General features: G+C 40.2%; 1 protein-coding gene and 1 pseudogene across 3 annotated transcripts in view; one reads left to right on the forward strand and one right to left on the reverse strand.

Moving 5' to 3' along the window:
• Nucleotides 1-12,353, forward strand: part of nolo (ADAMTS-like no long nerve cord) — a 752,674-nt gene that overhangs the window by 190,983 nt on the left and 549,338 nt on the right. The window lies entirely within an intron of this gene.
• Nucleotides 1-12,353, reverse strand: part of LOC145994976 (uncharacterized) — a 30,593-nt pseudogene that overhangs the window by 3,146 nt on the left and 15,094 nt on the right.

Raw genomic sequence — 12,353 nt, forward strand, 5'->3', positions numbered from 1 at the left:
ATCGTCATGCCACAGCAGAGACCTCTGCTGGTCGAGTTTTCTGATGAGAGAAAAACAAAGCAAACTCTACTCCTGGCATTTTGTCGACAAGTGACAGTCGCTGAACGAAGTAAGAGTGGAAAAACACTCCTCTACATTTATTCAGTAGAATATTAAACAATACTGCCCGGGCCATATTTCGAAACAAATTTGTAGCTAGAATATCTTAGTTCTTAGATTTCAATGAGAAAATTGGTGTTACGTTATCACCACCACCATCACCATGATAATTATTATGGACCTCCAATGGCGTCGTCGCCCAGTAATCAGGGTTCGACACCCTGTTGAGTAGGGAGGGATCCGACCTTAAACCACAGGTCCAGTCCATATTAGCTTACTTGTGCATGCATTAGACTTACAACAAAAACTGAGCACTGAACTTTGATTTTCATTCTCATATTCGACTGTTGTAATCAGAATAATTTACATCGCAGGAATTTGTCCTTATTGAAGTATATGATTTATATCTAAGCGACTGGTTCGTTGATGAGGTCAAGGGTCTTGAACCTCTAGATACACATAGTTATTACATAGTTGCACAGGAATGATACTAATCACACATAACAAGTATTTCTTTAGTCTAGTTCATGGTGCAACAATGTTTGTGCAGCCGTGCAATATTATTTTTTACTCTCACTCCCCCTTTCCATGTATTTCTTTTATCCCCCTCCTCTCTAGGTTTGTTGTAATTCTTGCTCCATTATTGCTAGATTTCCACTTCCTTTTTGTTCCTCCATCTTTCCCTCCCCTATTTTTTCTCTTTCATATTCCTCTTTCTTTTACTTCTTTCTTCATTATTTATGTCACTTTCTTTTACTATCTCATTCTCTCCCCCTCCATATCTCTTGATCTCTTTTAGTTTTATTTGCTTTCTTTTACTTCCTACGTCATTATTTGTCATTTCTTACTTTCTCTTCCTACTTCATTATTTGCCAATTTTTTTACTTTCTCTTCCTACTTCATTATTTGCCATTTTTTACTTTCTCTTCCAGCTTCATTGTTTATGTCATTTATTTATTTCTTTTCTCCCCCATTTATCTCTTTCTTTTGTCTCTTGCTATCTTTTACTTTCTACTTCATTATTTTTGTCAGTTTCTTGTACTTTTTCTCTCTTTTATTTCTTGTTTTCGTTGCTGCCTTTCACTTCATCATTTCTGTCACTTTTTTTTACTTTCTCTTTTCCTCCCAGCATTTATAACTCTCTTTTGTCTACCTTTCTTTCTTTTACTTCCTACTGCATTATTTCTGTCACTTTCTTTTATTTATCTTCTCTCAATTTTCTTTTGCTTCCTACTGTATTATTTATGTCTCTCTCTTACTTTTTCTTGCTGTCTTTCACTTCCTAATTCGTTACTTCTGTCACTTTCTTTTAATTTCTCTTTTTCTCCTCTCCACATCTCTCTCTACTTATTTCTTCCATTCTTTTACTTCCTACTTCATTATTTCTGTCACTTCCCTTTTGTCATATATATTCCTTTCTCCTTTTCCCTTCAACTTTGTCTTCTTGAAAGAAGGCAATTTTTTCGTGCCTCGACGATTCTTATCTGCATGGCACTTGACTGAATATTTTGTAGAGAAAATATGATCTTACGAAGAGAGAAAGGCAAGCTTTTTTCCGTTCGTGGAGCTGATAGGCAAATGAAGGTAGCCTCTAAATATCGGTCGTAGGGAACGATGCCAGTCCGATAAAGAGCAAGAAATATGCCAGAGGTCTAATTCTTTAACTTGCTCGATGCAGACAGATTGTGTCCTGAATAGCCAATGAAAATGTCGCCGGAATAGCGGTCACTGCAGAGTTGTATCCGAAAGTATGTAAATGAACATACCAAAGATTTTTTTGAGCTTTTATTCTCTTGGAGCCTGGATGTAGGTAACGACAGAGAGATGAATCGATGAAATACTTAAAAGTTGGAGGCAGCTGTAAATACAGTGTACAATTGCATGTAATTGTTACGTTTTTCTCAGCTGGAGTACTTGAAATCACCACACTTTGAGTTGTGTGGAGTTATTAATGCTGCTGCAAATACATGACTCTTTTTTTTTAATTATGAAAAACGACTTACTGTACATATTACTATGTAAACTGGGTCATTAAAAAAAATAGGTCATTTTAAAATAATTTTATAAGTCATTTTTAAGATATCATCAAAGTCCAAAATCTAATCATGAGCTTTGATCAGGTTGCCTTTGCAATGATGTTGTTTTAAGTCCACTTTATGCACAGAAAGGCTAATCGGGACTAGACCTACAGTTTAAAGTGGGATCCGAACCACTGTGCCATATGCCTCCACCGGGTATCGAACCCGGGACCCCTTAATTACAAAGGGACGACGTTACAACTACGTCATCGGGGAGTTGCCTTTACATCAGCCATTGCAGAATCTAGAACTTCGCGTTTAGTAACCAGGAGGGAGATTCTTTATCCATACGAACTCTGATATCAGAACGTTCTTATGTCTAGTGGTTCAGACTATGTGCAATGTTGTTGTTCAGTATTTGTCGCTCTGCAGGCCTCTGCGGATAGCATAGCGCGCTACGACGCTAGTGGTCGTGGGTTCGAATTAGATGGGGATGGTTGCTCTTTGCGAGCGTCCCTTCATGGATTTAATCATATCATTTTTCATCCCCATCGTCGTCATTAGCTCAAAGTTGCAAAAAAACTGACGTAAACTTCCTAATTCAATCAGTCAAGTAATTCTCGCTCCCTCTCTCTCTCTCTTCATACATTCCCACCTTACTCTCTCTCTCTCGTCTGTGTTTATTTCTTTTACTTCCTACTCCATTAGTTCGGTCACTTTATTTTACTTTCTCTCCCTTCCATATTTGCCCCAATCTCTTTCTCTCTCTGGTCTCTTATTTCCTACTTCATTGTTTCTCTGTTGTCACTTTCTTCTACTTTTTTTATTTTCCTCCTTCAATTTCTCTCCCAGCTTGCTCTCTTCCTTTCTTTTACTCCTACTTCATTATTTCTGTTGCCATTTTCTTTTACTTCCTGCTTCTCTTTCTCTCCCCACAATTTATCTCCTTCTACTTTTGTGTCATTCTTTCTTTAATTTACTTCGTACTTCTCTAGGTTTCATTACTTGATTAGTGATCGGGACACATTTTAATGGTAGCCACATTGCGAGTCGAATGCGTCCCATCATAGGTTCCCCGTTCGAGTCCTGGCCTCGGCAGAAAAGCGTTGTAAAATAACAAAAACACATAGTTGATTACCGTCCAACCTTAATTGTAGGTTCACTCCCAGTTACAATCCTTGCCAATGCAAGTTCCATCAACATGCGCTCTATCTGAATATTTCTATGCCTATTTTCGTTGTCTGCATTTTTACCTATATAGCAAACTTGCGAGCTAAAGTGGACAGTAGTTTGTTTTCTCCTCTCGCTTTCCCTTCGCTTGAGCCAGCGTTTCCCTGTGCCCCCCTCCCTGTTTGTTGTTAAAACGTTCAACAACAAATCGGTACTCCCTGGTGGCGCAGTGCTGGTATTATCGCCTTGTAATCAAGGGGTCCCGGGTTCGATACCAGGTGGAGGCACATGGTGGTTCGAGTTCCACTTTAAACCGTGGGTCCAGTCGCGATGAGCCTCGCTGTGCATAAAGTGAACTTAAAACACCAACTCAACATTCAACAACTTTAAATATTACGTCACTGCTTCAGTTGTGTACGGTTTTACCCTTCATAATGATGCAAATATTTGGCACTGAAGAAAGGTAACGACGGTATGTTGAAGGACAACCAACATTTTGGCAACGCAGGGGCAGGATTACACGACAAGCAGCTGATTACAACGCCCACGTTTCCTCCGGGCTCTTACGGTTGATAATTCAACAACAGCGCCAGAGGGGGTTTTCTTTTTTCGGTAGAGGCTGTAATCGCAGAGTATCGGACGTAAAGTATCTGAAATAGGGAAAAAAAAGGATGAGCTATGATTGAGTTTTTGTTTTACGTCTACTTTTATGCACAGTTAGGCTATTTGGAACCGGACCTACAATTTTAAGTGATCCAAACTGCTATGTGAAGGGCCGAAGTGTTGCCACAATATGAGGGCACAATTTCCCTTTCAAATGGACAAAATTTCCCTTTTTGGACCAATTTTTCCCTTCGCGTATACAAATAATAATAATAACTTCTAGTAGTAGTAGCACCCGTAGCAAGAGCTGTAATTATTACTATTATTAGTGGTGGTGGTGGTAGCAGCAGTAGTAGTATTTCCGTTGGTCCATGTTCGTATGTATATAAAAAAATGTTAAACAAATACTTCACATAAACAATTTTTTTCACATACATCATGTCAGCCTCATCGCTTCCTGCCTACATGTCCCAGGTTTGAACCCTGGTCAGGAATCCATTAAATCCGTAATCGTCATCGTTATTATTATCCGAAGATGCATGAAAGCGACGTACAATAATCGTAACAGAAATATAAATATATTCAGGCTTATATTCAAAGAAACAGAAATAAAAAGGAACAGGAAAAATTAAATGAGAATGTGGATATGAAATTGGAAATTAACATAAATTGTAATAATGTAGAGTCAGATGTCCTTAAAATTTCCCTCAAATTCTGGTATTTTTAATCGAAATTCCTTTTTACCTTTTGGCTAAAAATTCTGTCAAAATTTCCCTGCAAAAGGGAAATTTCCCTTCATGTAGCAACACTGGGCCGAATCCAGGACCTCTTGATTTCAAGGCGACGACGTTACCACTATGCCATCGGGAGGTATCGGATTAGCCATGAACTTTTGGACTAGATGATGAGACAGAATACCTTCAGAGCTCTGTCGTCCTATTGCGCTTTGTTAGCTAGAGAGGTGGGCATCTGAATATTTAATTTCACTGGCGTTTCACATTGCCTTTGGAATCCACGGATAGAGCCTCGTTTGCTGCCAAAACTAGAAAACGCCACCCGTCATACACTTGGTGATTTTCGGGGCCTGTGTAACGGTTTTTCGGTTTCGCTTTTTTCGATTCTCTCGTGATGTAGACGTTAATTCACTCTTGCTATATCTGGCTCGGCGGTGAAAAGATGTTCTCCTAATCCCGCCGGCATCTGTTCTTACTCCAGGCTTCTGTTTCGATGAGCAGGACAGACGTAACCAGGGGAAGATTTGTGGAAGATGGCCGAGCATAATTGGTAGCGGTGGCTACAGAGACCTCTGGTGTATGGGTTCCGTAACAAGTCGGAAGCTAACGTTCATTTTGACGCACGTGAGAGGATGACTATTTTCTGTTCCTGTCCTGTCATATTGTCGTGATGTCACATCACAGGAATAAAATCCCTTTTTACCCCTTGTGTGTTCAACCTGTCTTCCCTATTTTGTGCAACAAAACACATACAAGGAATATAGCAGGTGTTGCGTCATGAGCTCTGGAGTTCGCAGTCGAGCAGAAATGACAAAATGTCCAAGTCAGCTTCCAGACTCAAGCAACAAGCGATATGGTTCCCATTGAGTTTGAAGAAAAGCATTCATGTCACACACAGAGGCGACACGATGCACAATATTGAGAAAAAACGACTGTCCGAGCGACACGCAGGCGGAAAGCGACATATGCAGCTTGTCACGTCACTTGTACGAAAGTTTGCATTTATTTCTGAAGGTTCGTTTCCAAATGGCACGTGTCGCTTCGGTCTGAAAGCTGCCTAGGTAACAAGCGACTCGACATCACGGGGGGGTTTTAGAGAGCTTTCTTCTCTCTCTCTCTTTCTCCTTTCTTTCTTTCCCTTTTGTTTCTCTTTCATTTTATCTTTTTATTCTGTTCTCCCTCCTTTTCCTTCCTTTTATTTCATTCTTTTCCTTTCTCTTCATTTCCCCCTTTTTCTCTCCTTTATTTCATTTTATTTTTCCTTTGTTCTTTTCTCCCATTTTCTTTCTCTTTTATTGCTTTTTTGTTTATCTTTTCTTCCTCTTTTTTCTTTATCTTATTTAGTTTTCTCTTTTTTCTGTTCTCTTCCTTCTTTCCATCTTTTGTCTTCTCCTTTTCAATCTCTCTACCTCTCTTTTTTTAATTTAGATATCTCTCTATGTCCTTCTGTGGTGATCTAAATGATTTGGTTTTGAATTTTGGGTAGACGGGAGATTAGTCTGAGGCTATTTCACAGTCAGCTCTACTCTATCCCGGTTATCTCTGGAGCAAGCGAGCGAAAACAAGTCTCTGAGCAAGTAGTGACTCGAGAGGGTTCGACCAATGAACACGTGAGAGGGAACGGGATTGCGTGGAGGAGGGAGGAGGAAGCAGCGCATACTGCTTCGCTCCTAGCACTCGCTTTCTTCTATTCTCTGCCGTTATGAACGGCCTTCCTCCAGAGATTCCCGGGATAGAGTATGAGACTCACCTTTACCCAATGACAGTAACTGCAGTAATCATTACTCATCCCTGAGCAAGCGCAGGCTCAGGCAACGCTGTTGCTGGCCATTCCAATCAACTTAACCATCAGTTCAAGCGTAACAGGAAGGTAAGAACACCTTGCATTGGCAACACTGCGTCTGCAACGGCAGTGTGGGAACAGCAGTGCCAATCATGAATGAAATCTTCTGCTTGCTAAATCATGAATCTTCTTATCAGGACGTGTAATGTCATTTCGATTCACTTCCAGCTAGATTCACAAAGCGAAGCCTTTATCGTCCTTTGTTGGCTGATACCTCAGTCATTATATCTGCAAGCGAGTGGGCGAGATCTTAGCGCCACGTTGAGATCGCATAAAAAAAGACGTTTTGTTGACTGTCGTACGCGAAACCAACAACAGTAGGTGCTCTTTTTCAGGACGTGACATCATGTTTTTAAGTGTACAACCTCTTATCGCTGTGACGCTAGTTCAACTTGTATGTTTTGGCGCCGGGAAAGAGATTTCTTTGAGTTGGATGACAGGGGAGGGGGCGCTATGAACAGGGCGCGCTGCTGCATTTACCCCCTTGGCGAGGGTGGGGACAACATCGGAAATTGAAAGCTATCGCTGCGGTGCTGAAGCTATAACAAGGTAAGTAAAGTCATTGTGAATTGTGTTTCTATATCTTCGACGCTCACATTGTAAAACATTGCCTTTATGTTGGAGTCGTTTTGTTTGCACGGGATATCATGACAGTTATGTGCTGTTTTCTTGTCACGCCCAAGGGAAGATAATGTTATTGAGTTTTGTTTTATGCACAGATAGGCTAATTGGGTTATCGAACCCGGGACCCCTCGAATACAATGCGACGACGATACCAACACGCCATGGGAATGTCACTAATGTTATTATTTTAAACCTTCGGAAAGATCGACAGTGGCACGATATCTAAGATGGGTAAAAATCGTACAGTACGTTGCGAAATTGCCGATGAAACTTACAAATGAAGTTTCATACAAATTGTTACGCACATGATTGCAGCCATTATTACCTTAGAGTGGCGAAACATGTACATTGTTAGCATATTCTTCATTAACTACATTTTATAATGAAGTAAATTTTGAATGTTTATGCGCATATTGTGATAATTTGAGAACTAATATATTGTGTATATCCTAAATATGACTGTGAATTGCTTATATTCATTTAGCAATACGAATTTCTTCCTAAATTATGTTCGTGTTATGTAGTAGTAGTAGTGGAAGGGGTGGCCGTGGTGGCTCAGTCGGTAACGCGTCTGACTACCATGCTAAAGGTCCCGGGTTCGATCCCCGGCCGGTTCAAATCCGGGAACTTTTCTAACGTTGGAAGCGGCCCCGGCGCCCACCCAGCGTCGAATAACATGGGTACCGTGGGGGAAACCCTGGGGGGTAAAAGCGGTCAGGGGCGTGATGCTGATCACATCACCTCCACTCACGACCGGATCAAGAAAGTGTGGGGCGTTACCCCCACACCCCCTATACGCCTTCATGGCGTGGTGCTATGCACAGGGGAGCACTTTACTTTTTTTTTACTTTTTTAGTAGTAGTGGAAATTATTACGTGTTGTTGCTGATAGAATTTCCGAATGAGTGGCTCCATCTGTCTTTCTAATCTACTCCATAGATGTATTTATAACGTAATTTACAAACTGCAACAATAGCAATATCCGCTTTTTTCATATGTTTTAGAATATGTTTATATCTTGCTTACTCTCTCTCTCTCTCTCTCTCTCGTTCATTACCTATTTCACTACATTTCCTCTCCGGGTTTCTTTTTTCTCCTTTGTTGTCTTTCGCTCCTCTCGATGTTATTTTGTTTTCTCTGCCCACAACCTTTCTCTCTCTATTCCTCTCGAAACAATTTTACTACATCGGGCCTCCCCGAGGGCGTAGTGGTGGTAAAGTTGTCGTCTTGTAACCAAAGGGTCTCTGGTTCGTTCCCCGGTGGGGGCATAAGTGGTTCAGATTCCACTTTAAACTTTAGGTCCAGTCCCGATTACCCTTCCTGTGCATAAACTGGACTTGAACACAAACTTATCAATTAGTGCATTACAAATACTCACTTGCATTATATGATACACTTCGGCGTTCCCTTTACAAATATGTATTAAACTGTAAACCTAATTATGGTCAAAAGAAAAAAAACTCACTCATTTATACTATGCAACAACCCTTAAACAAGACGATTTAATATAACCATACTATACTCTGTCCCGGAAATCTCTGAAGCGAGCGAATGACAATACGCCATCTACGCAAGAAGGACTCAAGAGAGCCCTCCACAATGAACGCGTCATACGGAAGGGGATTGCATGGAGCGAGCAACGCAACTGCAGCTAGCAATTTACAGCAGCGGCCATTGATTTGCTCAACCCAATCTCTTTCTCCCCTTCTCTTCCGTTACGCGGCATTGCTCTACAGTCTCCTGTGACGTGGTATGTATATTTCTAATTGTCCTGATGACATCCCGGATTCCAACCGTCGTACCGATGTTCATCCCAGCCCGACCAACTCTTGCTGGTCCCCCGCAAGTATCCTAGCATCAACCACCACTCGTTCTTTCATATTCCTTCTTCATTCCTAGTATTAATACTTACACCTTAAAGCCAATAATAATACTTCATTTTCCAAAACATTACATACTCTAACATAGACACTACTTAACATTCATAGAATCGTGTTAATGACTACCCCTCATCTCAATCATAAACACTAATGCACACGACACACAATATAACCTACCCTAACAAAATATTACCAAACCACTTACACACTTATGTAATTTTGTTTATAAATATTATTAATGTTAACAACTAACAAACATTTACCTCCTACTATGTTATGCTCTATTTCTCTACTAGGGAGAGTAACCTGCCTTGACTCGACCTGTTACTTGTCTTCGTTACTTCCCCAGGCAAAATAAATAGCATAACACTTAAGAAAAACTAACAAAAACGGTTCAATCGAATTAAAGAAATAGAATAACTACCATAATTTTTACCATGGATAGTAGGGAAAAACTCGGTTCTTTTTTCTTGAATGATAGATCAGACGTTCAGTTCACAAATATATATAAAAATACTATTATTTCGTTGATTAAATATGTACAAAGAATTACATATGAAATAACCCCCACATAATAAATTACATGATCCTCTTTAATTGCAACACTGTAATATATATATATGAAAGGTTCGTACGCTGGGCTACACCAGCAGTACTAGTTAAAAAATGTATCTAGCTTGTCACTAGCATACATGACATGTTTCTCTAATTCCCTCCCTTTCTTGTTTATAATTAAATAGACTAGGTTGAAATTACAACAACTAATTATGCGCTGTACTTGAAATTAAACGTGCCCCTTAATTCCCTCGGATACGACGCTTTAGTTTGTCACCAAACGAATCAAGAAAGAAATGGGTTGACTTATCTACGCAATTCGTTGAAAGCAAATGGTTGATCCGTGTCCGCTAGCCATTTGACTGGCCCAGCCACTCTACCGGCACCGAAGAACCTTCCAAAGGTCTCCCCTGTAGCCCAAAAAACGTAAAAATATCAACGCCCGTTACTCAATCGGTTCCCTTATATACGCGATTCGAAAAAAAACCGGAAACTGAACTTTTTCCAACACCTCTCAGGTTGAAAGGACAAGATTTTTTAAAACTAACAGGCTTCTGCCTCCCTGCTTTCACCGTCACGTAGGCCATCCCTACAGCAAGTTACATTGGAAACTGCATAAAACAGAAGTATAGCTGTCCATAAAAACAAATAACATTGAACATACATAAAAACTAATAATTAAAAGGATCTTGTAGTGATTTCATCATTACAACTATTACTAACGTTTATTTTAATCTTACTTATCTCCTTGTAGAATGCTGTAAAACCAACTTTGTTCAGGAAAGCTGAACAAATTTGGTTCTTCACACTGAGGCATTCATTACTGTAAACAACAAAAATAGGAAAATAAAGGATGAATCAAAGAAAAGCGGTGAAATCCGTAAGAAATATCGTGGAACTGACGCCCTGGGTTAATTTTCAGATACCAGGACATAACCGCATACCTCCGAAAGTATACACACAGAACCCAAAATGTGTCAATTGACACATATGATTTCAATAACACGTTAACATGCATAAACTGCAAATGATGCACCATTTAATGTGCCAAAATAGGCATAGAAATGTATAAGTGAGTATTTTTATCAGATGAAGTTCCCTGTGATGCACTAAAATGCATCAATTTGGAAGATCAGGCAAGATCATTTCGAAGATAATGAACTTTCACTTTTAATTTTATCATCTTCGAAATGATCTTGTCTGATCTTTCAAATTGATGCATTTTAGTGCATCACAGGGAACTTCATCTGATAAAAATACTCACTTATACATTTCTATGCCTATTTTGGCACATTAAATGGTGCATTATTTGCAGTTTATGCATGTTAACGTGTTATTGAAATCAATATATATATATGTGTGTGTGTGTGTGTCAATTGACACGTTTTGGGTTCTTTGTGTACGAGTGGAAGAGAACATATTTTGAGTGTTCCCCCTTTATTCTTTATTATATATTTCTAATGGATTCAAAGTGATATATTTTCCTTGCTTCATAACTTTATCACTTGTTAATGAAAACTTGAATCTATTTTGTACCTATTGTACGACGATCGCTAAGCATGTGTTTTGGTGTAAGTATTAAGATAACTCCACAGGCAACGTTAGTGTGCCAGTGCCAAGGTTGTTTTTTATATATCTTAGCCTTTCCATCAATTTTAATTAGCCATTTCCACGCACGACTCGAGCGCCCTGTGAAACTCTGAATTAATTGTCTGGCATCGGGGAAAGAGGCCGGAAGCATCTCTGGAGTCTCGCAGTGACAAATTCCGCGGATTCTTTTGTAATCTTGGGTGAATCCGCGCAATTTGGACGCCTTCTCACGTCTCGCGCGAAGCTGCAAAAAAAGAACAATTGCGGACCGGCGAGTTGCCGCTGTCACTCGAATGCAACTCTGGATTCTTTCCAGATCGTCATCCGACTGTGCGAAGAGCTTTGCTGGGCATGCGCCGTTCTTTTTTAGTCAGCCGGAACAACGAGACACTCGTATACGATTTGTATGGTTGGAGAATCGGCTACACACAGAAATCAAAATGCATCACAGTCAATGTTGATACACTTTCGGTTACGCAATTAAACCTGTAGTTTTGGGATCTTTGAAATGATCGTGTCCGATCTTCTAAATTGATGCATTTTTGCATCATTCGGAACAACCTCTGATAAAAGTACACACAGAGAACTAAATGCATCATACAGATTGATGCACCAGAACGCGTCGATTGATGCACTAGTGTGTTCTATGGCATCTGCGAAGAATCAGATTCACATTTGATGCATTTTAGTGTCGTAAACGAAACACGAAAGTGCATCACCTGATGCAAGCGAGGATTTCTTTCAGTCGAGATGCATTATAATGTATCATTTGATGAGTTTTGATGCACCTTCATGCATCTTTTTCAATGATGCACTTAAACGTTTCGTCTGAGCTACAGATTTTATATAGCTAAGATGAAACGTCTAAGTGGACATCGAGAAAGATGCACTAAGGTGCACCAAAACGCATGAAGGTGCATCAAATGATGCATTATATTGCATCTCGACTGAACGAAATCCTCACTTGCATTACATGATGCACTTTGGTGTTTCTTTTAAAAAAAAGGTAAAGTGTTCCCCTGTGCTTAGCACCACGCCATGAAGGCGTATAGGGGGTGTGGGGGTAACGCCCACACTTTCTTGATCCGGTCGTGAGTGGGGGTGATGTGATCAGCATTACGCCCCTGACCGCCTTTACCCCCCCAGGGTTTCCCCCAGGTACCCATGTTATTCGACGCTGTGGGCGCCGGGACCGCTTCCATCGTTAGAAAAGTTCCCGGATTTGAACCGGCCGGGGA

Source organism: Lepisma saccharinum, chromosome 11 (assembly GCF_977018435.1).
Source record: "Lepisma saccharinum chromosome 11, izLepSacc3.1, whole genome shotgun sequence".
In the NCBI taxonomy this organism is placed as follows: Eukaryota; Metazoa; Arthropoda; class Insecta; order Zygentoma; family Lepismatidae; genus Lepisma; species Lepisma saccharinum.